The sequence below is a fragment of the Dasypus novemcinctus genome, chromosome 13 (assembly GCF_030445035.2).
Source record: "Dasypus novemcinctus isolate mDasNov1 chromosome 13, mDasNov1.1.hap2, whole genome shotgun sequence".
NCBI lineage: Eukaryota > Metazoa > Chordata > Mammalia > Cingulata > Dasypodidae > Dasypus > Dasypus novemcinctus.
The window spans coordinates 70,752,035-70,767,136 of record NC_080685.1 but is presented as its reverse complement, the minus strand read 5'-3'; positions in this window follow the sequence as shown (position 1 = coordinate 70,767,136).

The window sequence follows — 15,102 nt, the reverse complement described above, 5'->3', positions numbered from 1 at the left end:
TGCATTCCTCTGTGAATGCTTCTATCCTTATCAGGGACACTACTGGGAATCTGTGTTTCTTTTTGTTGCATCATCTTGTTGTTGTGTCAGCTCTCCGTGTGTGTGTGGCGCCATTTCTGGGCAGGCTGTACTTTCTTTTGCGCTGGGGGGCTCTCCTTACAGGGCACACTCTTGCACATGTGGCTCCCCTATGTGGGGGACACCCCTGTGTGGCATGACACTCCTTGCGCACAGCAGCACTGCGCATGGGCCAGCTCCACATGGGTCAAGGAGCCCTGGGTTTGAACAGCGGACCTCCCATGTGGTAGGTGGATGCCCTATCCACTGGCCCAAGTCCGCTTCCCCAACTAACTCTTAACAAAGAATTTCTTTGCTGGTGTGACCATGGGGAAGAAACTTATAATTATTAACAGAGGTCATGGTAAATATAATTTGGAAGAATCAATTATCAATAATTTATAATACAGGCTAAATATACTCCAGGTGAAAACATACATTTCCTCATTAGGTCTCCATTATTATTTTTCTTTTTAACAATGAATTATTTGTTTAATATTAAATGTGAACAATAATTAAAACTTAAAAAGAAAAACCAGTTTTCACAATGAAAATATTTATTTAGAGTGAGCACAATGTAAATTTGTATCATTTTAGTAGCTATAGTATTCATTATAGTAAATTGTGCATCCTCTCTCTTTTGCTAATGATTTTTTCCCAATTGGCCTATAAATAAAAAGCATAAAGGGAAGACCGCCTGTGCAAATAGTAGATGTGCTTGCTCTGTACAGTCTCTGCAGGGATCTCGACTTTAGTTCATGGAATACCAACAATGGATTAGACCCTCCATAATAATGTTAATTAAATTTATAAAAAGCTACCATTTTTAATTCCTTAAGTTATCTTTTTCCTTCAGTTTTCTTTTATTTGCCCAAACTCTCCTGAAACTACTGACATTTATTTTTTTAATATAATAAACTTTATTTTTAAGAAAATTTTAGATTAAAGAAAATTATCATCAAAAGATAGAGAATTTCCATATATATGCCAACCGCCCCCCCCTCACATTTCCCCTATTTATTGCATCTTACATTAGTATGGTTTTCCATCGTGATCATTATGTCCGTTGTCCTGGATGATTCCAATGAACTGGAGAGTAGGTGTTAATTGCACCTTTGCTAAGATTCACCGCTCAACTGGCATATGAAAAGATTGCAGATCTGAGTCTCTGGGACATGTATTTAATGGATTTAATGCTAATTTTATAATTTTTAATTCAAATGAAAAGGACCAGAAGAATCATGTGTAGGAAAATTATAAATGAGTCTAACCCCATTACATTGGGGAAATAGGTTATATATTCCAAGGTAAAGCTCGCTGACTGTTTGCTTATTTTATGGGGTTGTGTGCCTTGCCTATAATGTCAGGATTTCTCCAAAGCCCTCAGGACCACCTCTGCTTAAGGCATTGTTTACTGTGGCAGTTAGTGAGAGCTGCCTGAGACGTGCATAATGGTAACCTCTGGAATGATCTACTGACCCTCTTTAAAGTCTTTTAGCCATAAACACTCTTTTGTATTTAATTTTTTCCCATTATGTTAAGGTCCTTTTTTAAATGCATTGCTGCTTGGCACTTATTAATCCCTCAGGGCCAGGAAGGTTCATCTCAGAAGTCATGTCTTATGTCAGAGGCCGGGGCCAGTACTGAATTTGTTTGTTGAGTTAGGCTTAAAGAGAGGCCACATTTGAGTAACAAGGTTTTTAGGAGATAACTCTTAGGCAATAGATATTATAAGATTCAATTATCCAAGAATCAGATTTATAAGTATAAGCAGCAGTATCAAGGGCTTGGTATATTGGTCTGTTTTATTAGGTACTACCTATGTACTCTAGAGTCTTGTTACTCTGTCTGAGACTGTAGCAGAACTCCCAGGATGAGAATTTAATATCTTGTTGGCTATTGTGCAAGTCTCCAACTACTAAGAACTTGCGACTACATAGACATATTCATATTCCATAAAGGCAAGCCCCCCATGCACCTTCCCCACACATCCCTCCACCTCCAACACACTGCACCAGTGACCCTCCCCTGCCATAGCTGCCAAAAGAATACTGACACAGTTGTATTCTTAATTATTTTAACCTCTTAATTGATAACACTTGATAATATTTCTTCCTTCAATGTCTTTCATTATTTGTCACTTCTGGTTATCCAAGAGACAAAATCAAAGCTATTTGGAAATTCTTAAAACAGAAAAAATTCTATTTTCTTATTTTTCTACTTTTCTATTGCCTGTCATTGTACCAGTTTACATCTGCAATCCAAAAACAATAAAAGAACAATAACCACTAATATTGTAATTAATGACAATTTTAAACTGCTAATATATTAAATGTCCAAGGGTTTCTTCTAAAAGATTTCACCTTATTTAGTAGGTTTAGTATTTTCACTTGAAGCAGTATCTGTTGATGTCCATAGAACACTTTAACAACTTCATTATCAATAATTTTATGTCATTATCTCTCGTTCCCATATTTGCCCAGGGGGTAATTTCCTAACAGAGGTTTAATTGTTGTGTCACTCATACCAGGTTTAAATTTTCTTGAAATTAATTTTCCACCAGGGTGTTGCAAAGTAAATTTTTTTGTCATTTTTCATTTCCATGAACAATGGAATGTTTTACAGGTTCTGTGATCAGTTTAATTAAAAACAGGTTTCCTAACTGGTATGAAGAAAACCAGAGCTCACTCTATAAATTTTTGATTCATTGTCTTTTCTAATTATGACCGAACATATTCCCTCATTGTCAAATGCTCAACTATCATTTTTATGAAGATTATTTTGTTTACTTTCCTTTAGTTGCTCAAAAGTGTGTATTCATCCATCTCAAATTTTTCTTACCAGGGTTTTTTTAATGGTATTTATAACTGATTACTTTCCGAATATAAGTATGAAAATCCCATAGAAGTTTGCATTGAAGACTCTTCTTTGTTGATATTAACATTAAATAAAAGTTGAAATATGACATTTTCTGGAAAACATCATGAATTTTCATTAATATGGTAAGGAATAATAGTCTAAAGTTTAAACTGAAAATGATTCATATTGTATCAATTTTGGGTACAAATAAACTTAGTATAAGTAGTTAAAATGAATAAAAGTTAACCATCACTAGTTCCATAATATAAAGAAAATGTAGAAATGAAACATTAAAACTGCATTAAACTGAAGATAGACAAAAAAGGTGTGATATAAAGATACAAAGGCAAGTAACTTATTAATATTGAGCTCTTTCTCCACAAAATATTACTCCTTTAATAATTTAGCATACTACCATACTCCTTTCAAGGCAAACAAGTATATAATGATTTGTAAACAAGAATACAGTGCTTTTTGTAACTATTTGTAAACAAGTATACTATGATTTGCATTTGCTATTTTAAGTAAGTATACTATGATTTATAATAATAATGAATATACTAATACATTTATATTGAAAATGCAATCACCTTATCATTAATATCTAATAATATCTTCAAATTTTTAAAGCCTCTAATGCCTAATTACCCAAAATTAGATTTCCCAAAAATTTAGAGTCAATATTTGTAAAATTTCTTTAAATATGTATTTGTTAGGCACTCTCGGTTCCCTGGTGTGGTGGTTTGACGATCTTCACCTCCCTGTTAGCTGACCTAGGTAAGGCCAATGAACCAGAGAGCAGGAGTTGCAACTCTGCTGAGGCTCAAGGCCCAGCTGGCACATGGAAAGTCCAGAGATTCAAGTCTCCAGAGTATACACCAGCCCTGGTGTCAACCACAGGCTCAGTAAAAGTGACAGAAGAGGCAATTGTAGAAAGATCACATCTGAGACCAACCCCATCACACTCAGGAACACAAATTCCAAAGGAGGGCCCACTGACATGGCACTGAACTCCAGAGCCATCTTCCATGAACATAGAACCTGGGGGTCTCTGTAGCCCTCAGGAGAACCAGTACCTTGAGTTGTATCTACTTTGGCTGTTGCTGGGATCCTGATGAAGCATGCATAAGCGCAAACTCTCTGATGACCTCCCGACTCTTTTTTGAAAACTCTTAGCCATATAAACTTATTTGTCTTTGCCATTTCCCTTTTTATTCAAGGTCAAAAAGCAGTTTTTAACACATTATCCTACATGCAGGCTGAGATATTCTGCTGATCTGAGTTGATCCTTTTATTCAAGTTTTCTTTCTTGTTACATCATCAGTTAGTGATTGGTAGTAATCCCTGGGCACCAAGGAGGCTCATCCCCAGGAGTCACGTCCCACACTGCGGGGAAGGTAATGCATTTACATGCTGAGTTTGGTTTAGAGAGTGGCCACATTTGAGCAACATGGAGGCTCTCAGGAGGTAATGCTTAGGCACCCTGCAGCTCTAGACTTAGTTCATATTTCAGGCACACAGGCTCATAAGCATAGTCATAAGTATCAAGGAATCATCATTGGACCATCCTTCTTCATTGGTCTTTACCGTTGACTTGGGGGACTGTTGCTGTTCCATTGGGGAATGGGACAGAGCTCCCTTGGCTAGGAACTCAGCACTCTCTCAGTTGTCATTTGTCACTGTAACTTCTATGAAAATACCCAATATATATCTGAACTTTTTTATATACCCTATATACATGCCCTGGAGAATTCCTTCTCAACCATGTGCCCCCTATCAATAACACCCCACACCAGTGTTCCTCCCCTGCCACAGTTGAACCTCTCTGTGGTCCAAAACTTCTTCAAAAATGGAGCCTAATGTATTGCCAAATCTAATTAATATGAAAATGAAATAGTACTGGTAGTTTTAAAGATTAGAAATAGAATACAGACTAATTTAGAAAAATTTTTAAAAAGTAAAAATAAATTGGGGTATTAACATGACAAATATTATAAAACTTTGTTTTTGATGTTTTGCCTTTCATAACTGTAATAGATGTTGCCCTGTATGTACTGTGGCTAGGAAATTTCTTTCATTTCTTCCTCAGTGTCTACATCCTTTCTTTTTCTTTCTGTCTAATTTTTAATTTTGTCTTCAAAAAGTTTTAGATCACAGATATTCACATATACAATATAGGGTCTCCCATATATCCAACATCAAACCCTTTTTCCCCTTCCCAGCAATGATCTTTTTACATAATCATGTTATATTTGCTGCAGCTGATGTACAGATATTGAAACATAGCTATCAAAAATGGTTCCATCTTGCTTTACATTATGGTTTATATTTTAGTCTGTACAATTTTCTAAATTTTTAGTTACCTTATGTTTGACATTATGGTTTACATTTTAGCTTATAGACTTTTATACATTTTTGGTGTAATTTAACATATCCTTTATCCGTCATTGCATCATCTTGTGGAACACGTCCATTGTTCCCCATCTATTCTTCCATCTATTCTATACCTCTCTCCCCAAGTAGGAGAACTGCATCCATCATCGAAGTGGGATCTAAGCCCCCTCTCAATTTAGAGGTGGAGTGGACATCACCATCCCAGGATCCACAGGATGGAGGAATAAATTATGGATTAGAGTGGACTTACTGATATTCTACTATAGAACTATTGCGACAAGTAATGCAAGAAATTGTAGCATTGATGTGAAGAAAGTGGCCACGGTAGTTGCTGAGGGCAGGGAGAGAGAAGAAGGGATGCGATGTGAGGGCTTTTTCGGGACTTGGATTTGTCCTAAATGATATTGCAGGGACAGATGCTGGACATTATATATCCTGCCATAACCCACTGAATGGACTGGGGGAGAATGTAAACTACAATGAAAACTATTATATATGTGGTGCAGCAGTGCTCCAATATGTATTCACCAAATGCAATGAATGTGTCACAATGATGAACGATGTTGATGTTGGAGTAGTGGGGTGTAGGGTGTGTGGGGTATATGGGAACCTCATATTTTTTAATGAAACTTTTTTGTGATCTATGTATTTTCAAAAAAATGCAATTAAAAAATAATGCAGTGGGGGTTGGGGAGTGGGGTTTATTGGATCCTTTTATGTTTTTTAATGTAACATTTTATGTGATCTATTCTTTTTAAAAAAGGTAATTTAAAATAAAATTTAAAAAATAAATAAAAAATAAATATATATTTGTTAATGCTATTCCTTTTTCTTTTTATGGGGAAAATCTGCCTCAGCTCATTCCCAATAAATTAATACTCTCAATAGTTTAACTTATAGAGGGAACAGTGGGGTAGCAGGTACCAACCCAAGACCTAGCAGTCATCTGCTATCCTCTTGTGCTGAGCAGGAATGGCAGGTAGAGACACCTCAAGTGGCAGTTGTGTGATGGGCATAAGCTTGTGCTCTGCCACAGATTTAGGAGAAGTCTCACATATATAGCTTTACATCTATACTAAAAGCATCAATCATTTAATAGTACATTTATTTTTGTGAGTATTTTTATGCTATTTTTTAAAGATGATTGCTGCTTCAAATTAGTTAATTTAGATTTTAAATTTGATTTTGAGTGGAGGTCATGTGTGACATAATTTGAAACCAAGATCACAATGGGTGAAAAAAGATAGTTTGTTACTCACAGGTCCCAGAGAGAGAGGGCTGCCATGAGGGGTCAGTGAGAAATGTGATTAGCTCAGGTGATTCAACCAGCAGGTGGGGAGTACACAAGCAGAGTGAGAGGAATCTGTGGATTTTTGCCTTTATAATGGTCCAGGGGTGGAAGATAGATTAGTTTAAAGCAAATGCGTGAAAGGTAAATGGTTGGAACTCCAAAAGCAGTGAGGATGATTAGCTTATGATTTGGCTCAGCTCTACGGCTTGGAGGAATAGAATGGCTGGTGACCGCAGATGCAAGTTTGGAATAAATGGGAGTTTATGTCCCAGGGTTGGAAAGCTGCTTATTACCTAGGCCAAAGGTCTATGTTGAAGTAAATAGATGGATGCTAAGGTAGCATACAAAAATTTTTGATACTCATGAAAATTCCTTTTTCTGGAAACAAAAACTCTTTCATAATTGTTTTATAGTTATGAGGATATGTACATGCTTTATAAATGAGTTGTATATTATGTTCAAAGCATACAGTTCTGGGAAACGAACTTTGGCCCAGTGGATAGGGTGTCCGTCTACCACATGGGAGGTCCGTGGTTCAAGCCCCGGGCCTCCTTGACCCGTGTGGAGCTGGCCCATGCGCAGTACTGATGCGCGCAAGGAGTGCTGTGCCACACAGGGGTGTCCCCACGTAGGGGAGCCCCACGCGCAAGGAGTGCACCTGTAAGGAGAGCCACCCAGCACGAAGGAGGGAGCAGCCTGCCGAGGAATGGCGCTGCCCACACTTCCCGTGCTGCTGACGACAACAGAAGCGGACAAAGAAACAAGATACAGCAAACAGACACAGAGAACAGACAACCGGGGGAGGGGAGGGGAATTAAATAAATAAAAATAAATCTTAAAAAAAAAAAGCATATAGTTCTGAGGCTGTTAAAATATCCAAATCAAGCCATTATCAAAAGATTCTTTTCCTGCAGCTGCAGCTGTTGTGATCAGGGAACAATGGCACCATCAGTTCTCCAGTCCTTACTGCTTTCAGTTTCTGGCTAACACGGTTTCTTGTCAGCTTCTGGTACTCTGTCTCTGCAGCCGTCTTTCTGTGTCTGCAGCTTTTTATTTTTCCATTTTTAAAGGACTCCAGTAAGAGGATTAAGACCCATCCTGGGTCATGTCCTATTGAAGTGATCTAATCAAAAGGAAGGACCCTTACCTGAATCTAACCAAAGGTCCCATCTGCAATAGGTTTTCACTCACAGGAATGGATTAGTTTAAAGAACAGGATTTTCTGGGGTCCACGAAAGCTTCAAACTGCCACAAGGAGGAAGTAAGGAAAGAAAACGATGAGCTCAGGACTTTCAATTTTCAACACAAGCTCTGCAGAAATCACCTGAAAGTTTCTATTCCTGCCTTTGATAGGAAGCCGTATCTCCTATAACTCCAGGATTGACACATTCAGTCTTATCCATAGGTGGCTGAATTACAGTGTAACTAAAATTGCTAACTTGACAGGGTATCCTCTATTAAAATGAGGGGATTGATTGGGAAGGAATAAGAAACTGAAAATTGGAATGGCAACATATAGGCAGATCCTTATGAAGCTGTTAATATAGAGGTCTTAAATTCTGCTCATTCTTCTTTTCCAATGGAACCCCTCTCTGAAAGGGTTAATCCTGATTAAAGAACCTATAATGACCTCCCATGAGCTAGTTTCCTTATAAGACTGATGCTTCTTCTTGGGACCAATCCCCACCAGGTCTCTTTGCTTCCAGACTTAAGTCCTAGCAGATACTGGCAAGTGAAGCACAAAGTGTGCTTCATGAGGAGGTATGCTATGCACCAGAAGTACTGCATGATTTTCCTAATTTATATGACAGATATCTGGGGAATATATTTAAGATATGAGTATTAAAAGTGGGGATAATAGTGAAAGTATCAACATTGGATCAAGCTGACTTTATTGCTATGAGCCCAGTCTTAGTTTTCTAGAGCAGTTGTGATAAAATACCACAAATTTGATAGATTAAAACAACAAAAGTTATTGTTTCATGGTTCTGGAGATTACAAATCCTAAATCAAGGTACTGGTAGGGCTCTACTTCTCCTGAAAACTCTAGTGAAGAATTTGTTTCATGCCTCTCTCTTGACTCTGTGGTGGCTTGCCAACAATCTGTAGTATTCTCTACCTGAATTATCACATGGTATTGGTATTCTCCGTTCATCTTTCTGTCTGTGCCCAATTCGCTCTTTTATAAGTGTGTCAGTCATATTGCATTAGGGCCCACCTTAGTACATTTGGCCTCATCAACTAATGAGTTGATATTCTCAGGCCCAGAAGTTAAGATTTGAACATGTCATTTTGAGGATCGTAATTAAATATATAATAGGCTTACTAAGCAGATTTTCTGTATTCAATAGTGTAGTTTGAGGGGTTAGAAAGGACTCTGTTTCTTTGGTTGGGTAAAATATAGTCTAAAAGATAGCCTACAATAAATTAATAATACCAGGATTTCCTTGGTATACTCTAGAGAAGGGTAACCAAAAATTTAGGGAGGTTGGAATGGTAGACTGTGTTTATCATATTAGAGCTGCTCACTCACCCTAGGAAGGCTCAGAGGATACACTTTTCACTATGTGAAGGGAGCCCAAGTATCCTCGAAGAGCTCTGTGGTGGTTCTTCTCTGTATGTCAGAAATCCCTGGGGCCACTAATCTGGGTTCCTTAAAAGCAATGGGAATAATTTGATCCTTGCAGGCAGAAGCCAAGACATGGCACTTAATCCCTGATGATCAGATTGGTATGGTTACTCTAATGGACAGCAGAGTAAATGTAATAATCAGAATAATTTGACTCTCAGAGATATATGACTTTGTAGGTGATCATGGTGTCGCTAGAGGAGAAATAGATGAGCAGACTATTATAAACTCACTTGATCTGTATAAGCCAAAGAGTTCAAGGTTGACTAAAGCTAGCAAGGCCAGAAATATACCTCCACTGTTTTACCCAACTTTCCATACCTATGTCATAATTTCATGTGCAGGGACCTTGATTTCCTTTCTCTTTCTCAGGATATCATACCAGTCCATTATCTTGATGATATTTTGCTGATTTGATGTAGTGCACAAGAAGTAGCAACTACTTGAGAATCCCAACAGTGGACATCTGCAGCACCATGAGCCATTCTGGGATAACCCTGAAGAATAATTATGAAGGCAAATCCTCCAAGTTAGTCAAACATTGATTAATGCATCTGGTTGTTCATTTCGTTTGGAAGGAAAAATGGTCAGAGATATTAGTCAATATTGATCCCTAGCATGCAGCCAATGATTTGGAGGAATGATCAAGGATTTGGAAGGAACATGATTGGAAATTGGTGACAAGGAGGTTTTGGGGAGAGATATTTGGATAGACCTTACTGAACAGGCAAAAAACTTGAAGGTATTTGTGTTCCATGTGAATACCAACGTGACTTCAACAGAAGAGGGTTTTAGTAATTAAGCGGATAGTATAACCTGTTCTATGGATACCAGTCAGTCTCTTTCCTCAGTCACTCCTGTCACTGGCCAATGGGTTTATGAGCAAAGTAAGCCATTGTAGTAGGGACTTTCATGCTTTGTGATTAAAATCAGTGGAAAACTCAATTCAGGTAAACTACTAATGGCCAAGATGCCTTGTTAATTTAGGTTTGTTCCACCCAACCAAGCAAAGAAATGTGATTAGCTGAGGTGCTTTCAAAGGCCAAAGGGAATATGTAATGGATAGCAGAAGAAGGTATAAATATCACCTATGACCATATGATCAGTTGCAGAAAAAAGAACTATAATTAGTGTATTTCTTCCTCATTTTGTTATGTATATGTATATTCTTATCAATATTAATTAAATATTCTTTGTTTTCTTTTCTTCTTTCTTTTATCCTTTATCATACTGGCAACATAATAAGACATATTAATAAAAATTGACTTTACATCACAATATTTAAGTTACAGAATATGAAGGAGTACAGTGAATATTACTCAAGAAATTTGCAACCTCTTATGAGGTAAGTATTAGCATTCAGTTGTACACAGAATAGAAATATCATGTTAGATAAAAGTTTGACTTTGTTATTGCCTTAATTGGAAAATTAAGTGCATTTTAAGAAATATGCATGGATGTCACTTTAGCAAGTGGTGGACTATGATGTTTAGTTTTATATGTCAACATGGTTAGGCCACACTATTCAGTTATTCAATAAATCAGTGTGTTGCTGTTAAGGTATTTTGTGAATATGCATAGCATACACAGTTAGTTGATTTTAAGAAAAGTATAGTATCTACAATAATGTGGGTGGTTGTTACCCTATTGTTTAAAGGCCTAAAGAGCAAGACTAAAATTACTGTGGAAAAATAAATACTACCTCACAATGGCAGCATCAGCTCCTGACTGAAGTTTTCCAGACTGATGGCTTACCCCACAGATTTTGAACCTGCCAGCTGCCACAGTTATGTAAGTCGATTCTTTGAAATAAATACTTTGATATATATATTTATTACTGGTTTTATTTTTCCATAGAATGCTGACTGATACAGATTTGTCATTTCAGTTATTAATATATGATCATAATTTAGAAGACAGTTTATATTGAAAATTTTTGCATGATATATTCATTCAATAACATAAACAAAATTGGGAACTAATGTTTTATCATTTTGTGCAAGAAAAATGATAGATATCACAGAAAGGATATGCCCAGGTGAAGCAAGGTAAAAGAATCTATGACCATTTATTTATAATCTAAAGTTGTTTAGAATGGGCTATCCACCTTACTTCTAGAATTAACTCTTCAATATTGAAATAGTCCAGGAGATCTTGTAATGTTGAACTCATACATGAAATGTCTTAGGGTGACAATATTCCAGATGCTGGGCTATCACTATAGGTTAATGCTAGCATACAAAGATATTTAAAATGTATATGTGGCTGGATGAAAACTCATAAGCATTTCATGAATAGCATTGCTATTAATATTTCAACCACATCTAAACTGTATCTTAATGGTTTCTGAGTATATTTTCTTTATGTTATTAATAAAATGATAATTATAAAGACTCCCAAAACTATCCTTATGAATTCAGGATCTTGGGGACAAAAGAGCAGAGGAAGAGAATATAAGGGTCGTAAACTGAAGAAAGAGCAGGAATAAATTATGTTAGGTAAAAGTTGAAGCTTGGAATTAGAAGAACTTGAAGAATAGAAATGACTGAAATGTGTGAAGGGAAGTAGTAAAAATTTAAATGCATAAATAAGTAACTTTGGTTTTATGAAGAATGCTTAAATCATTACAATTACACAAGATGTCACTGGAAATCTAAAGATTACATAAAGATATTACTGAAAATATGTGATTCATGAAAACATGGAAATAATATTATTTTTTCTTCCACTTCATCTTAAATTGTTAAAGAATTAATTTAGTCAGGTATAGGAAAGTCAGGTTCCAAGACAAGAAGAGGAGAGGTTTTGAAACAAATTACATTAATTGGCTATTCACTATTCCCAGAGAAGTACAAACCTGGCATGCAGAGCAATGAAGGCACAACAGGCCCCTGGGGAACAACAGGGATGCAATGAAAAAGGATAATTGTGAGCTATAGTTATTTTGGAGTCTAGGATTAGTATTTAAATTTGGACAGTCAAGCAAGCCTTTGGTGGGTGTTTGAATTCAGACACCTCCTGGAACCAGACAGGATTCTCTGGACATTAGGATGAGGGATCCATGGGAAGCCATGTATCATGGGAACAGCTGGAAGGTGAACCCTGATGGTTGTTCAAAACTTCAAAATGGTGTTTGGAAATTGAGAAAAGAAATACACATTCAAATTATAGTTTAGGAAATCCAGATTTAAATTTGTAAGTTACTTCAGAAAATGATTACTATAAAAAAATCATTTCAAATAAAGATTTCATTTTAGTTTCCATTTTGGGGGATTTTAAAAAATAATAGCATTTCATCTTGTTTTTGGTTTACTGAAATATCATTGAAAAATGTTATTTGCCAAAAATCAATATATATGTGTATGTATAAATATATATATATAATTATTTGCTTTTTGTCACTATAAATAATTCCATCATCTATTGCCATGTAATTCAGACTTTAAATATACATGGTCAAGATCCTTAGCATGAGATGACTTATTGAATTTTGAATTACACTTTTGGCATCAGCAACATATTTGTTGGTGGTTTCTAATAAACCAGTAATATTTCTTTAGAATCTAATTTTATCTCATTTGTTACTTACAATTTAATTTTAAATATAAATTCTGTATCAATTAAAAATTAAAAGAACTGTCAGTTTCTGAGAGCTGTCATTTCAAAGTTCCAAAAACTTCATGACTTAAAACAACCAATATTTAGTTTCTCACAGTTCTGGAGGCTAGAGTCTGAAATCAAGATTTGGCAGAGCCATGCCCTCTCTGATATGTTGCAGAAGAATCCTTCCTTGACTATTCCTAGTTTTGGTGGTGGCTGGCAATCATTGCATTACACACCTCATATAGCTTCATAGCTCCAGTATCTGCCTCCATTTTCACTTGGCTTTTTCCCCTATATTTCTCTGTTTCTGTCTCTTCTCTTCTTATAAGGACACCAGTTATATTATTAGATTAAGGTCACCGGAATTCTTTATAGTCTTATTGTAATTGATAAATTTGCAAAGACACTATTTCCAAAAAAGGCCACATTCACAGTTATGAGAGTTAAGGTTTCAACATACCTTTTTGTGGAGTACAGCTTGACCCATAATCCCATAACAGTCTGCCTTCTCTTCTCCCTAATTCACGACATTCCCAAATGCAAAGTAAATTCATTCTATCCCCACATCGCCAAAAGTCTTAATCCATTATAGCATCAACTTTAAGTTCAAAATTTTATCTAAATATAATAAACTCAGAAAGTCCCCATTCTCATTTTCAAAATCGTCTAAACCAGTTATGGACAAGACTCTGGGTATGATCCATCCCAGGACAAAATGCCTCTCGGCAACTGTGGATCTGTGAAATTATAAACTACTTATCTATTGCAGAATACAATGGTGGGACAGGCATCAGATAGACATTCCCATTCTAAGTGGAAAAAAAAATGGAAGAAATAAAAGGGTCGCTGGTCTAAAACTAGTTTACAACCCAGCAGGACAAATTCTATCAGGTTTCAGAGTTCTTGGACTTGCCTTTTCTGCCTACCCTCTGTAAACAAGGAGGTAGTGGCCCTGTTCCCTGGGTTCACATCCTCTGTTCTTCTGGTGGCAAAGTCAGCCGACTGGCCTCTGAGCTTCCTTCTAAGTCATTCTTCCCGTTCTTTGAAGTTAACACATGTTCACAGCCAAGTGGCTCTACCAACCATAACCTGCTTTACTCTTAAAGGAATGTTTAAAATGAGCTAGTATCTATCTGTGGCATGGCCACGATCTTTTTTTTTTTTCCCCTTTCAGCACCCTCTCCATATTCCACATTTGGTTCCTTATCAGAAACATAAAACTCCATTTCTTACGCTTCCGTTTTTTACTCTTGCTTACTTTAAGTCCATGCTATCTCTGATGCTGTTTCCCTGAAGTATCCGGAGGATCTAATTCTATTTAAAAATAATAAATTCTAATAATATTGATTTTAAGCACAGAAAATAAATATTTTGTGTAAGGATATTGAGTTCATATGTCTGATTACACTATTACAATATCAGGTATATTTAAACTAGCTGAAAAGTGATAATGATGATAAAATAGTGCATTCTTGAAACATATTGAGCTAATTAACACTTAAAATGAAAGGTCTATATTGATACACAAGAGCTGGTATATTGTATATATTCCAATAGTTAAAAAACTCTTAAAATATACTTTCATTCTATTGTGCCTTTTCCTTTGATATAAGTTGCTTCAATACCTAAAAATCTAAGGCAAATAAACATTCAAATACCCAAGAAGGTAAGTTTTGTAAATGTAGATAATTTATTTTTCATTCATATATAAATTATGCTAGCTTTCCAGCATGAGATTGGCAGTGTGGGGCACATTACTTCCTTTTCTCTCAACATTGGAACTTCTTATGATACCTTAAAATAGCCCAGATGATCAGAAATGAAATTCCAAATCATTTGTGTTTAGATTGTTTTAAATTCACAGTTTAAAGCATTTCTATATTATTTATTTACTGCTTTTGGCATCGTGTATTTCTTGCACATGACTGCACTGGTTTTTTTACTATCCTCTTAGATTTTATATACAATAATTTTACTAATTTTCATTTTCAGAACACTAGTTCTTAGAAATGGTCCATGTTTAAATGACTTGGCCATAGGCATCCCTGTCATGAAGATTCACAATGCACATATGCATTTAATAGTGTTCTGTCCAAAAGTGTATCACACACAAAAAGTTAACAGTGAATAACTTTTAGTAATTCATAATGACAAGTATTCCCCAGAATACAGTTTTAGAAATAGATTTAGTAAGTGTTCATAGAGAAAGTTCATGTAATAGTATCATATATTTTTCACATTAAGTCTGCTAGACATGAAAATTAACATT